General features: G+C 39.4%; 1 protein-coding gene across 3 annotated transcripts in view; it reads left to right on the plus strand.

Moving 5' to 3' along the window:
• The window catches only part of zgc:66433 (uncharacterized protein LOC321250 homolog), a 77,448-nt gene that overhangs the window by 17,714 nt on the left and 43,711 nt on the right, over positions 1 to 16,023 (plus strand). The window lies entirely within an intron of this gene.

Genomic DNA, 16,023 nt, shown 5'->3' on the forward strand with positions numbered 1-16,023 from the left:
CCACAAATCCAAATTCTGACAGAATTTACAAATCTTTTCTTAGAGTGCGCTGATTTTAATTAGCAAGTTGGGGGTTTTCCCAGAGTTGACAGTGTCTTTTGTTGCAGCTGTCTAATGGAACTTTTGTTTCTCATTGTTTACTGAGACAATTGATGGCTTGTAGTAGGCGCTGACAGTCAGCTGTATGACTCAGAGCTGATTGACTGAAGAGACTTATTTTACACTGGAAGTGAATGACTAGTCAGAAAATCCCAGAACTAACCTCGCTTTCATTTCTAGTTTCATGCAGGGAATGAACATGATTCCTGTAAATTCTCTCTGATGCAGGGTCAGTCATATTGTTGCTGATACTTGATAGCTGTGGATATATTAGACCTTTTCCTCATTTAAATTGTAGTGAATGTTTTCCTTTATAGCTGGAACTGGTTTTAATGCTTTGACTGGCTATATTTAGGAGCGGGCTTGGCAGTGTGATTGGACCACAGAGGGTTAGGATAATGAGGGCCTTTAGCTTTTTCACTATAGTAAAGTATCTTTTTATGTACCAGAGCTGGGGAGACGCTCTGATACCCCCTTCCACTTTCTTTGGCCTTTCAGTCTCATGACATGACAACAATACAAGCTTTTATGGCCCACTCAGCAGAGCTGACTTAGACAAACATTTTGTTTGTGTGTGTGACACAGGGAGAAAGTGAATTAGGGGTGGGCTGCAGGACATAAAACACACAGATTCAACTAAAGAACCCCAATTGTGTCATTCTAGAAGTGGTTTAAACTTAACCCAAGGTTAACATTAATCACGTCCTTCTACAAACTTTCAGTATGCAGACAAACCAAGAAAATATCACTGATGGTGCCCTCAAAGTAAACTCGTATACAGAGTAACTCCTTCCCTATGCTCTCAGAAAAGATTTTCTATCGAGCAACGCATCCGAAGAATTAAAGGATGCCTGTGCAAACAGATTTTAACTGAGGCTGAATATAGGACAGCAAAAAAAGTTTTTTTTTAAACATCCCAGAAACTTGGGATGTTTGCACATTTGTTGGGTCTCCACGCTCCAAAGCCAGCAAAAGTGTAATTGGAATTGTGTGTTCTCTAATGTTAGCTTATTAGCATGTCTGGCTAACTAGCTTATGCTAATAAAACATTGCATCCAAGTTACACCAAGGTGCATATCATTAAGTAACTTAATTATAATACAAGGGTGAATTTTTCATATTTTTCTACTGTGTGTATGTGACATAAAAAGTAGATTTGATAGCTGGTCTTTCCAGACCTTTTTGGGATTATGTACTGTAAATGTACATTACAGCCATCACAGTTAAACTTGCTATGTGGGATAGCAAAATTTTGCCAAACACACTGGTGAGGCCTCACTCTTAAAGCCCTCATGTTGTTTTATTGCAAGCGGTAACAAACCTTTTCAAAACATGAACAATATGACCTAATTCTAATGCTTACTTTTAAAAAGAAGTCAGCAGGAGACAGCGTTTTCAGAAAACTTGCGGAGTTACCGTTAGCTTAATTTACAAGCTAGCTACAGCTGCTAGCAACAGTTTCAGAGGACAAAATTGACAGTTGGCAGCTAAAAAGGCTACTTTTGTTAACCTCTGAGTTAAATCAAGAAGATATTGTTTAAAACATTATTAAGAATTTTTGACGGGTAAATACTGATTGTGTGCTGCACAAGCACAGGGCTTCACAACCCGTAGAAAAAATGAGTTGCTCATGTGTTGCTCAATTTCTTCTCTGAAATCAGTTTGAGCTTCTCATATTCGTATCATTCTGTGATCATTTGTTTCTGAGTTACTTCTCCTTAGGGACCTTTCGGAGCAATAGATAAGCTAAAAAGAGACAAAGACATCACTAAGACAAAGGAGGTTGAGTTGAGAAAACCATTTGGGCAATACTTAAGAAGTGGGATCCAAGGTTATTATAGTTAACGAAAACTAGCGAAATAACGAAAACTAGAACTGAAAAAACTTTTTCATTAACTGAAATAAAAATAAAAACGAGTTTTTAAAAAAACGATAACTAACTGAAACTGTATTTTGTGGTTACAAAACTAACTAAATTTATAGTGAAATATATAGTCCTTCGTTTTCGTCTTTGTCAACTTTTTTCATACGTAAACCTTTTTGGTTGATATGAAATCTATTTCATCTATCTGGTTTATGACTTAATAAACTTATTGGGGCTGAGATGGATAATAAAAGGAAATAAAGGCAACATTTATTGTGACCTTTTTTAATCTGACACCCAACAGATACCCCATTACAAAAAAAAACTAACACTAAAACTAACAAAAACTTAACTAAAACTAAGTATTTTCCAAAAAATAAAAACTAATCAAAACTAACAAACTCACTCTAAAAACAATTAAAACTAACTGAATTTAAAAACAAAAAATCACAACAAAATTAAAACTAATGAAAAATCCAAAACTATTATAACCTTGGTGGGATCAACTGAGGAGATCTCATAGTTGTATTATGTCATGGTTATTTTTTTAAGGAGAATTGAATTGAGACATGACAATTGAGACATTGACAGCTATGAGATCTCCTCAGTTGATCCCACTTCTCAAGTATTGCTCAAATGGTTTTCTCAACTCAACCTCCTTTGTCTTTGTCCCTTTTTTCTAGCTTATCTATTGTTGTAGAGTGTTGATCTATTATAGAATGATATGAATATGTGAAGCTCAAACTGATCTCAGAGAAGAAATTGAGCAACACATGAGCAACTCATTTTTCCTAAGGGAAAGGCTTAATTGACCACAACTCATGATGCAACATGCACTATTCAGGTATTTTAGTCTTTCAGTGGTGGTTTGGAGCGCATCTTCCCTTTTTTCACCATCTTTCCCAGTATCTCCTTGGTCTTACAGTCATTATGTAACTACAGTAGATTTTGTTCAGCAGAAGTGGTGATGCAACTGTAAATGAATGTAGACTGTGCAGAGTGACTGATGAGATTGTTTGGTCAGTTTCTGTCTTGAGTCCATGTAAGGCTTGTTGCTAAGAGCACAGCCCCGTTTCAAACAGCAGGAGATGGAGCAGAGAATGTGGCAGAGTGAGGAGGGCCAGACGCCCAGAGAAACCCCCAAACAAAAAGACTGGCTTAGAAATCGTAAACAAACCTCAGGGGTAAAAGGCATTTTGGAGCTATTTGGTCAATCATGGTATTTTTAACAATACTTTTTAACCTGAAGATGACCCGACTTTTAAGGATATATAAGTCCTGTTCAGTTTAGAAATAAAGAAGCAGGCATGCAGTAATTAAAATCCCAGTAATTCATATTTCTAAAGCACCAAAGTTGCTCTGTCAACTTGAAACTAAGGCTTTTCCTACATCTAAGGCAACTGTTTTTGTTGGCAGTCATGCAGTGTAATTTGAAGAAGCACAGATGTTCTGCATCTTACCGTATGCTAAAGGTCACCAGTTCACTGACATTATGATGCTTGACAGGATTAAATCATGACTTTGACTGGAATTCTGCGTATATCATTGAAAATTTGGGAAAAACAGAACATATAAATGCAGAACCATTGGGACAAGATTTTGGCACTGGAAGTGTTCTGGATTATAGTCTGAGTAGTTTTGACAGAAGAAGTCTTGGCCCAGATAGCTATTATCTGTTGTCGTGGCTATTTGTAAGATAGTTCTTTCACTTTTAAAACTTGCACAAAAGGCCACACATGCACAAGTTTGTTTCGGATGTACTCAGGCAAAAAGAAGTCCATTGTCCAGGCAGGATCCACGTTTTGGTTCATTTAATTTCCAGTTCAAAGCAAAATGGAGCAATACCTGTCACTACCACCTGCTACCTTAATCAATGCCTAATACATGTTTGGTCTGGTGCTTTGTGCCTTGAGTGTGTACACACAAGAATAAAAACAAAATAAACAATAATAATATAATAATCAAACTAATGAAATAGCTCCTACATCCGTATATCCTCTGACTATACCAGAACCTCAGAAACATCAGATGTTCTCCTTAGAGGCTAAATTGTTGTCAGATTATTCGAAGGTGGGCTTGAGACTGAGAATTTTGAGCCTTGTTGAATATAATTATCTGTACATGATTAATGTATAGATGGGTTTCCTGTGCAGTAGTGTTGTAGTCAAGACCACACCAGCCGAGACCAAGACATTACCGAGACGGGAGGGACAGAGAGCGAAACAAGACCAAGACTTTTAGAGTACGAGACTGAGACATACCAAGACCATATATCAAAGGAAAATCATAACAAAACATTAAAATGTGATTTTTCTTTTTATTTAAGTTGGCATTTAAATGAATGTGACAACAAAAACGATCTTTGCCCTGTTGTTTTCAGAGCAGCACAATGATTTGAAGTTATTAGCTGTTTTTGAGAGGGTCCGTTTTCACTCTTATCAGTAACGCATGGACAAAAAGCCAATCAGCGGTGGTCTTGACCGGTCTCATTAAAAAAACCAGAGTCCGCCCAGTCCGAGACAAGACCGAGTAAAAATGCCCTCAATTCCGAGACAAGACCAAAAACCTCCAAAAATGACCAATCTGGAGTACTACAACACCAGCACTTTTTGGAAGTTCTGTCTAGCTTACCTTAAATGGTAGCTAGTAGAATGAAAATGCTCACCGAGAATATACACAAAGTTAGCTTTTCTGGTAATGAGAAGTTAACTTGGTCGTGTCCCAAAACAAAGGTCAGCATGCATAGCAAAGCCCCAGTCGTACAAGTAACGGCATAAAAAAAGTAACAAAAACCTGAATTTGCTGCTGCCAGCTGCACAAAAGTGAAGTTTTTGTTTGTCTTTTTTGTAACAGAAATATTTTTTATGTTGGTCAGCTAAACATTTATTTCAAGATTGTGCCAATGGAGAGGTTTTCATTTTGAGAGTGTTTTTTCCCAAAATATTAATGCAGACATCCTGTATTTTGATTAATGATATAAGCAGCATTAAACCCTTCTGACTCATGCATCATGATACCACACTAGGACACAAACTCTTACTACTAATACTATTGTGTGCTTTCACATTCTTGTATCTTTTTTTTGCATTTTTAGGCATACGAACAAAGTCAAAGTAACAGTGACATTCTTGAGAGCTCTGGACTGAAATCTAATGAATAATTTCCTTCGTGGTCACCGTCTCCTGCTGACTATGCAGGCGTTGAATGGTTGAATGGGTCAAGAGGAAATACCGCGGTTTTAAAGGCCATGTTCCCAGTTAGGTATGTGTGGTTGGCGAGAGAGAGGACAAAGAAACAGAGAGGAGGGATGTTGAGATAATCAGACAGGAGGTAAAAGAATGGGGAGAAAAAGAGAGGAGGAGGGAACAAAGAAATGTTGGTATGGAGCTGTGTTATCTGGACACATTCTTTATATATTTCTCATATCCTTTTATGGCCCTTTGGCTTAAAATGAGCTTCTTCAAGTAATGGAGATGGGTTAGACAATAACAAAACTCCATGTAAAAGCGTTTTAACATCTGGGAAGAGAGTAATGGGAGAGTGAAAGATGTTTATCCTGTGTGGATGCTTCCCTTTTTTTACGTGCTGTTCCACATTAATGTTTTATTAGATAGCGTGCTGAGAGACATGTGACAAGATGGCAGAAGGAAGTAACCAGACTGGACCTTGAGCAGCGTTCAGTAGTCCATCACAGAATGTTCGAGGTCTCGCTACTTTCCTTTATCTACAGTGTTAATTGTTGACAAAGTCTGAATCTCTGATATGTCTGGTTTGATACTGTGGGAAATATTTGCTTTTCTGCCAAGAGTTAAATTAATTATTGATGACGCACTGTCATGTGTCTACAGTGAAGAAAGATAAATCCAGCAGGGGGTTAGCTTAGCTTAGCTTCAAGACTGGACATAGTATAGTATCGCAATTTTATATCGTTGCTACACGTGATGTAGTGGTTAGTTTAGTTTAGTTTAGTCAAGATTTGTGTTACGTCACGAGGACAAGAACCCAGTGGATAAATTATGGTAATCTACAACGAAAGAGCTCAGCGTTCAGTTATTACCTTGACGGTCCTCACCCTAAAAAACAACCCCGTAGCTCGACCATGCAAGCAGCTAATTATGACCATAGACTGTATCTGTTCCTCCCGCTGTACAAAAGTGAAGCCAAATAATCAACAAAAAGTCAAGCCAAAAAAGTCCGCCAGCGTCTGCACAGTGGTGACACCCACCAAATCCAATTGCAGCACAATTCCACTGTGAATCATGGCATTACCTAGTGATGTGCCAATGAAGACTCATGAACCATTTTTCTTTATTTTCTGACTCCACTAGATGGAGCTGTTGCTTTATAGAAAAAGGCTCAAGCAATGGTAATTGAGTGTGTTTTTAGCTCTTTGTTGAACAGAGAGCTCCATCTAGTGGGCTCAGAAAATAAAGGAAATGGTTCATGAGGCTTCATTGGCACATCACTAGTGGTTAGCACTCTCGCCTCACAGCAAGAGGGTCGCCGGTTCGCCTCCCGCCTGCGGCTCTTCTGTGTGGAGTTTGCATGTGTTCCCTGTGTCTGCGTTCTCTCCGGGTACTCCGGCTTCCTCCCACAGTCCAAAAACATGTACTTAGGTTTAATTGGTGACTCTAAATTGCCTGTAGGTGTGAATGAGAGTGTGATTGTCTGTCTCTATCTGTCAGCCCTGTGATAGTCTGGAGACCTGTCCAGGGTGTACCAATGTCAGCTGGGATCAGCTCCAGCTCCCCCCGGACCTGAGTGCGGATAAGGATAATGAATGAATATTATATCGATTCATGGCCACTAAGTATCAATATTTATCGTTCCGATGGCTGGCGGGCTGGCAGTATTTTTCACATACATAACAATGGAATTAATATGGTCAGTGTCTAGCCAGAACCACCAACCTACAGTTAATGGTCGCAAAGGTGAATCACGCTCACTTCATATACTGGAGATACTGGTATGATATGAAACGAGAAGCTCTAAGGAATCTATGGGCACCATGCGTGTCTGGATATCGGGTTGGGAAGTTGTTAAAATTATGCTGCAAAGTTCGGCTTTTTTTATGTTTCATTCAAAAAAATTCAGAGCAGTGAACCTTGTTGTTTTTGAAAGTTTGATAAAATGCTGCAGTTGTTGTCGTCCATACATGTTTGATATCAGTTGAGTTCAGTTTGACTGAAAACTTTGTTGGTCAGTCTGTGGGTTTGACTTTCATTGTGGAGAAATAAAAAGACTGAAGTGACTGAGAATTTTCTCTTATTTGCTTTGTGGACACAAAATGCAGTTAAAAAGTTAAAATTGCAGTATATTGTATTGCAACATTTGATTACGAGTCTTTAATGTCACGTAAAAACAAATCCACATGTACTCTCAGTTCTGAAATGCATCTGGGTTAGTCAGATCCTTTTTTTGTTGCTGAAATGAATTCCAGTTTTCAAGAAAGAAGAACGTTTAAGTCCATCTCTCCATTAAAGCAAAGGTTCTGCCTGATGAAGGAGTTTTGAATGGAACTTAAGTAATCCTAGTATGATTTATAGCATGCGCACAATAAAGATAGGTGCACAATAGCGAGAGCCATTTTCTCTATAATGTAACTGTTATAGGGCTGGGCGATATGGACCAGAAGTCATATCCTGATATATTTAGGCTGAATATCGATATACAATAGATATATATATCCTGATATTTTTATCACAAAGTGAGAGCAAATGTTCAGTCAAAGTCAAAGCCAAATACGACAAGTAGTTTTATTGAAACAGTTTATTTAAGTTAACATAAATACTGTATAACAACAGGAGTACCTTTTTTTATATCAGAGCTCCATAAAGTGCTCTAAATTTAATTTAAAAAATCTGCCTATGCTATAAAATAGGCCAATCTTTTTCTGAAATAAATATATTTATATATGAGAAAAGAATAACGAACATTACAAAAGAGCTAAATATGACAAACCCTAGCAAGGGTAGCATTTATATATAAAGAAAGAGACAAAATTGAACTATATTGATATATGCAATATGGTCTAATTCCATATCACAATTTAAAAACACACACACACACACACACACATATATATATATATATAACCCCTCTTTCGCCCAGCCCTAATCTGTTATTCGAGCAAGTCGACACAATCTCAGGTTGTTTTAAGCATATGATATGGCGAGCTGAAAGCTTTTAAAGCATGCCTCCTTAAAAGGCATATAGCACATACTTGATGTTGTGTACACAGTTTGAAGTTGACATGCACGCTGCTTATGTCTGTATATACAACATGTCCGTCTATAGCTATATCTGTACTCAGTGGCTGATCTCAGTCAGCCAAGTTTATCATTTCAGCTGACTGGGAAAAGAAATCCTTCTCCTCCCTCGCAGCTCTTTCTTGATTCTTTTCGGCATCTCTCTCTGCAATTTGAAGGCTTGTGGCTCGTCACAGACCCACTAACATCACATTACTGCGGCCAATTCATCTGCACCGCCTCGCTCAGCCTCTCATCTCCTCTCGCTCTGCTGGGACTCAAGCTAAGGGTTTGCTTTTGGGTCTCAAACATGGGGAACGTCTTCTAGAGTTCTCCTAAAAATATATCTTAGGGCTGTTTTTTCTTTAGGTTTTCCACAAGGATTCTTTGCAAGGATATATTGATTTGAATCCCTGCTACTAAAATGACAAATTGAATATAGTAGCCAGTGCTGTAATTGTCCAGATTTGTCCACCAAACACACAGAAAGAACAAATCTGTGATCATCACCGAAAACATCCCTATTTTTTATTCTAGTACTATATTCTGCAGGCCATTTAAAACCAGCACTGAGGGATGGATTGTACGACAGAAAACAGAATTTCATTCATACTTTAACGGCTCTCACATGACTGAGGTTTAGCTCTTTCCCTGTGTACAGCCAAACAGCCAAGGGGTTTGTTCTGTTGGAACCTAGTGGAAATCGTTACTGTAATTTAATCTGGTTATCCAAGGAAGTAAGCGTAAAGAGATTCCTTGAACTAGTTTGCCGTTAAAGCCACTGAAATTCTGCAGCAGTGGATGTCATATTTCTGGTGTGTGTTTTTTTCCCAGTGTCAAAATATCTCAGTTAGAAGCTGTTTGTCCTTTCCTAAGCTCTGCCTCTGTTGCTGATTCATTGTAAATCTCTTACTCTGTGGTCTCTAATTGCTGTAGTAATGCAATCAGGTCCATATTAGCCCAGTGCTGGTGGTGCAGAAGGATTAGGACTAGCATGGAGTGGATTTGTGTTGTAAAAGCTCAAAGTCCAACATAGGAGATACTATAGAGGCCCCCTTTAGTTAAGTAAGAAGATGCACATGAACATATAGAAAAAATATTTTACATTTAAAAACATGTGTTTTGGCCATACCATTAAGGAATCTTTAGTGGTTGCAGTCAGACATCGTGTCCGACATCTGCATGTTGCTGCGGACAAGAGCCAATTACTCAGCACTGTAAGTCTGGAGCTCTGAGTCTGCCGGCGGGTTCCATTGAGGGATTAAGGCTGAACTAGATTGGATTTGTTTTACGTCACAAGGACAAGAACCCAGTGGACAAATTATGGTAATCTACAACAAAAGAGCTCAGCGTTCAGTTATTACCCGGACAGTCCTCACCCTAAAAAACAACCCCGTAGCTCGACCGTGCAAGCAGCTAATTATGACCATAGACTGTATGGACGAGGCATCTCTGTTGGAGGAGGCACCTCCTGCTGTACGAAACTCAAGCCAGAATAGTCCACAAATAGTCAAGACAGTGGTGATACCCACCAAATCCAATTGCAGCACAATTCCACTGTCAATCATGACATTACACTCCTGTTTTATAGCATCAAAAAGTAATTAAAACCAATGATTTATTGTGTACTTAAATTTCTAGTTTGCCCCATGTCCCATTCGCTAACATGGAAAGGGCGGGGTTTATGACCTAAACTGCAGCCAATCACCAGGGGGCGATCAAGATGTTAATATGGAAGCTGTGATCTTAATATACAGTGTATGATTTTGACCCATATTTATAATTATTGTTAGGCGGTGACCTCCAGTGGCCGTAGTAAGTATGACAGAATTAAAGGAGGAAGTCAGGTGATACAGCATAGAGTGATAAAGTCCACACAGGAAGGAGGTCAAGGTTGATGGTTGGGTTAATCAAACACAGAAGACTTTTACCCATGAGACCGCTGTTCGTGTCCCATAGAAGCCCAAAAAATCATTAATTAATTCATTAAGTCATCCTTAACCGCTTATCTCAACTTGGGTTGCAGGGGGCTGGAGCCGATCCAAGCGGACATTGGGCGAGAGGCGGGGTACACCCTGGATAACTAACTATGTTAATACATAACTGTCATATTATATACTGTATGCAACTACCAACGCCTTCAAAGAATTCTCATTCATTAGTTGACATTTCTGGATCAAGCTATTTTTCAGAATTTTTTTACAAAATTTGCAGTTTGAAAGGGACCGGGACAAAACCTTCCATTTCAAAAAGTGGTGGGGACATGTCCCCAACATGTCCCATTTTTATCCAAATTTCTACAATATTGACCCCCACTAATCAGTAGATGTCGAATTCATTGTGTGGACCTGAACACTGAAGCAGTCCAGTCACGATGCATCAGTTTGGTCCAAACCAGCTGGATAACACTTATCTTAAACAGCTGATGGCATGGCACTTAGGTGTGTGTGTGTGTGTGTGTGTGTGTGTGTGTGTGTGTGTGTGTGTGTGTGTGTGTGTGTTAATGATGTGGCTTCATGTGTCTAATAAAGGCAGACCCCCTAATGGTACAAATACCTTGACGCACTAATCCATTGTTACGTAATGAGGCCGATGCACACTCTCTCTCTGTCTCTCTCTCTCTCTCTCTGTCTCTCTCTCTCTCTCTCTGTCTCTCTCTCTCTCTGTCTCTCTCTCTCTCTCTCTCTCTCTCTCTCTCTCTCTCTCGCTCTCTTTTGCAAAAACATGAAAGCAACAAATGCAACACTGCAGAAGTGTCTTTCATAAAACCAAGTTAACAAACAACTGCCAGAGAAAAAAAATCAAATTTGCAATGCAAAAGTAAAAAAAAAAAAAAAACAATTGTTCCTGAGTTGTGGTTTTGCTTTTTGTAAAGTAACATGTTCAGACCTACCAGATGAACTAAGTTGCTCTTGTATATGAGAACATAAAGTAAAGATGGAGCTCCAGCTTGTTAAATGTTTTGCTGGACTGTGAAATATAGTTTCAGTGTTTTATAGGTTTCCACGCCCTCTCCAACATGTTACGCTGTAAAATTATGTTTCACTGTTTAATTTAGTTTATGCATTATATTTGGTTACCACAGCTGTAAAATGTGTAATATAGACTGTTTCTAAAGCCCTTTTATGTTACATTGCTGCCTCCAAGTGAAAAAGCTTTTTGTTTTTGAGACATTGGTGAAAATATACGGCGAGACTGTTTGTGAGGTATTGACTGTGGTTATACGAGGGTTTTTTAACCCCTCTTTGCCCAAGTTGCATCATGAGGGTTGGGCAATGTTACAAAACACACATTTAATCTATCTCAAAAACACACATTTAATCTATCTATCTATCTATCTATCTATCTATCTATCTATCTATCTATCTATCTATCTATCTAATCTATCTAATCTATCTATCTAATCTATCTCTTTGTATTTTGTACCTTTTGCTGCTGCAGCCTTTATCTGACAGCATTCAATTTATTGATGAGCCATGTTGGAAGCGATACAGAAATGTTACGAGGTCCAACCTGATGAGACAGCCGTCATGACTTTAACATAAATGCTTTTTAAGACATGACACCTTGGCCATCAGATTCATGTAAAGGGGTGCAGGTTTCTCCAATGGATGAACCAGTGGATCTATTATGTACTCAGGGTTTACTGTAGGTTGCAATCTCTTCTATTCTGGATTTGACTTGTTTGTTGAGGTGGGGGAAATATCGATACAGCATAGTATCAAGATATTTTGCGTGGCGATATTATATTGATTCATGGCCGGCAAGTATCAATATTTAGTGTTCCAGAGGCTGTAGCGGGCAAGAAAATCTAAGGAATCTATAGGCACCATGTGCATCACGATATCGTGTTGAAATGGTAAAATGGTGATGGTAAATGGACCTGCACTTGTATAGTGCTTTTCTAGTCACTTTGCGACATTCACACACACATTCATACTGGTGGCAGAGGCTACCCTAAACGGTGCCACCTGCCACCATTGGGAAGTCATTCACACCGATGAACGCTGCATCAGGAGCAATTTGGGGTTCAGTATCTTGCCCAAGGATACTTCTACATGTAGACTGCCATGGTCAGGGAATCGAACCACTGACCATCCGGTTAGTGAGTGACCGCTCTACCAACCGAGCCACAGCCGCCCTTATATCTGAAATAAAGCTGCAAAGTTCGGCTTTTTTATGTTTCATTCAAAAAACTTGAGAGCAGTGAAGCTTGTTGTTTGTGGAAGTTTGATAAAATGCTGCAGTGGTCCATACATTGATATCAGTTCAGTTCAGTTTGACTGAATACTTTGTTGGTCAGTCTGTGGGTTTGACTCTCATTGTGGAGAAATAAAAAGACTGAAGTGAGATGAACAGACTGAGAATTTTCTCTGATTTGACAAAACAATTGTTGATTGAATTTAACTTTGTGGAGACAAAATCCAGCTAAACAGTTAAATCACAATATATTGTATCGCAACATTTGATTACAAGTCTTTAGTGTCACGTAAAAACAAATCCACATGTATTCTCAGTTCTGGAATGAATCTGCGTTAGTCAAATCCATTTTTTGCTGAAATGTATTCCAGTTCTCAGGAAAGAATAACGTTTCAGTCCATCTCTCTCCAATACTCACCATATCGCAAAATGCTTAAAATCGCAATAATATTGTATCAGAACCCAATATCAGGATAAAATCTTAGCGTGGGGCCTCTGGGGATTTTATTTTATTGAGAATTTGGGGTTGTGGGCAGTGGACTGAATTTCCCCTCTGGGATAAATAAAGTAATTTTGATTTGATTGATTTTTGATTGGATGTTTAGGGGGAGAAGCTGAGAACCACAGCTCAGCACTGTGTGTCATGTTGTTCTGGTAAAAAAAAAAAATCTGTAATAAAAATGACTTAGTCAATTACTTATTGAATCAAACCTATTAAGGTGTATTCAGGTGCAGTGCAATATATTGTATTGCAATACTCACCATATCGTGAAATGCTTAAAATCACAATAATATCGTATCGTGACTCAAAGTATCAGGATACGTCTGATTGTTTGTGTGGGAATAAGATCATTTTAAATTATCACTACCTGGTAAAGCCACTGTCAATAAATAGTACAATAATACACAACCACTGATTACAGCCTCAGCTTTCTGACAATAACTGTAGACAAAATCTAATCAGAACATTCCTAAAGACTGAGCTGAGTTATTGCATCATCTATCCTAGATTTGTTTTCTCTTCTCTATCCGAGTTTATTTCTGTTAAGCCATTTTCAAGCCTTTTGTTTACATCTTTTAATATGTGTGAATGAGAAAAATGTTTTCTTACCATCATTTCGCCATCATTTACACAGAAAGGCCTCTGTGTTTACTGCAAGTCTGTCTTTTCCTTTGACCCTCTCTTCTTCCTAATATCCATCTGTTTATCTAACTGACTCTTCTTTCCTCTCATGCTGCTCTTTCCCACAACCCCTCTCTCTGACCCCTTCCCTCCCTCTGTCTTGTGTTTGTCTCCTCCGTTTTCTCACTGTCTTCCCTCGCTCTTTCACTCCCCCTGGCTCTTCATTTCTGGCCTTACTCATCCTCGCATCTATAATCCTTGTCCTCTCTCTTCTGTCTTTCTGGCCGCCTCCCTTCGTCCCTCTCCTTCCCCGTCATCCCTCCATCCTTCTCATAGATGAAGCGGAGGATGTCACCATGGGGAGCCGGCTTTGGAAGTGGCCGCAGGTCAGTCTTTTTGACCCCCTGACCTTCTGACCTCGAACTTAGCCATGAAATGGTCCTTCCGCTTGACTTAAGGACTTTTTATTTCAGGAAATACGTGAATTTTCTTGCTGAGAACTTGATGGGGACATTGATCCCACACTCATGAGAGAGGTGTAGATTTTCCCACCTAACTCTCACCAAGAACAATAATAGAACTATTTTCCACATATGCCTTCACAGTAGCTGTAGCATATGTATCAGCTGTAATATTGCCAGTGATGAAGACCCTGTCTAAATGTATGCATATTTTTTTGATATTTCCCTTAACGATTTTTCAAAACAGTTTCTTTTTATATCCGTGTGGACATTTAAAATAGTGTTTCCTCAATATGTGCATGCTCATTGTTGATTTATGTAATTAGCATGCACCAGAAACAACAACAACAACAATGATGGAACACCTTTTTTTTCATTTTGTCAGCACTGCTAGGTCTAAAAACTACTTTTAAATTACATTACATAACATGTCATTTAGCTGCACTTTTGTTCAAAGTGACTTACAATAAGTGCATTCAACCTGATGGTACTGGCCTTAGACCACAGGAACCAAGTAAGTACATAAGTTAGACTGCACGGTAAAACCGCTTCAGATGATCCAGAACGTGGTGGTGCTCCTGGTCTACAACCAGCCAACTAGGTCACATGTCCCACCGCTGCTCATCCAGCTCCACTGGCTACCTGTTGCAGCCCGCTTCAAATTCAAATCTCCAATGCTCGTCTACAAAGTTGTCTCCGGTACTGCACCCAGCTACTTGAACGCCCTGATACAGACATGCGCTCTTCCAGTGAACGGCGCCTGGCTCCGCCCCCCCTTGGTCCAAGGCAATCCAGACACCACACCATAGTTCTACTCCTTAAAGAATTGTCAGAATTGGATAAAAGCGTCTGCTAAATGACTAAATGTCACTTTAAGAGCTATCTGTAATCGCTACAGGAGTGCTTTACGTTAAAGAAGATAAGAAGAAGAGCATTTTTTTTTAAGGTTGTTTAGGTGACCATGACTTAACCGAGGTATTGCTTCCACTTCCACCATTTGGGAGCCAGGACAGAGAAAAGTCTGGAGGTGGTTTTGAGGCGAGTTGACCCAGCAGGGTGGGGGTTGCCAGCTGTTTGTCTGATGCAGAGCGGAGAGGACGGGCAGGAGTGTAGAGTTTGACAAGGTTCTGGATGTAAGGGGGACCTGAACCATTAGCAGCGGAGTACGCCAGAACTAGAGTCTTGAAGCATAATAGCCACTGGTAGCCAGTGGAGGGAGGGAGGAGGGGTGTTGTGTGTGAAAATTGTGGAAGATTGAAGACCAATCGAGCAGCTGCATTCTGGATGAGTTGCAGAGGTCGGATGGCTTTGGCAGGCAGACCTGCCATGAGGGAGTTGCAGTAGTCCAGGCGTGAGATGACCAGCGCCTGGACAAACTTTAAATCCTAACTTATTGCTTCAACACTTTATGGATGAATGGAGGCCTCTCCTGCGGCAAGTGTTATTTGCTCCATCTCAGTGTCTGTGATATAAAGTCCCTCAGAAACAACTGTTCTGGATCAGGCCCTCTTGAATCTAGTGGGTGTTTTAAGTAGTCTTGATGTAGCCTTTACAACAAGATTTCTTCAACCTAAATGACAGAATAGACCATTTGTCAATACCACCCATAACAACACATATAAGCGTTTGTCAAAATGAGAGTTCTAGGAATTGTATACACGTTATTATACATACACGTACGGTTCGTGGTTGTAAAAAAAGGCTGCAGTTTTAGTGAATTTAGGCTGCAAAACCACTTACCTGGTCAAGGTCAAAAGAAAATCGCCGTTGATGCAATTACTACTACTATGTCAGCAAGATTGTGGTTTGAGGAGAGTCTAAAGCATATGTGAGTTGTATTTTGCTGCATGTACAAACGCCTTTTATTGATGTTTTTTGAGGGGAGACCAGTCTGAGCCGTTATCACAACCTACTGACTAGGGCTGGGCGATATATCCATATATTTTTAAATGTGATGTGGAATTAGACCATAACGCATATATCGATATAGTTTTTAAAAATATATATTTTTCTACATATAAATGCTGC

Source organism: Centropristis striata, chromosome 12 (assembly GCF_030273125.1).
Source record: "Centropristis striata isolate RG_2023a ecotype Rhode Island chromosome 12, C.striata_1.0, whole genome shotgun sequence".
NCBI classification, from domain to species: domain Eukaryota; kingdom Metazoa; phylum Chordata; class Actinopteri; order Perciformes; family Serranidae; genus Centropristis; species Centropristis striata.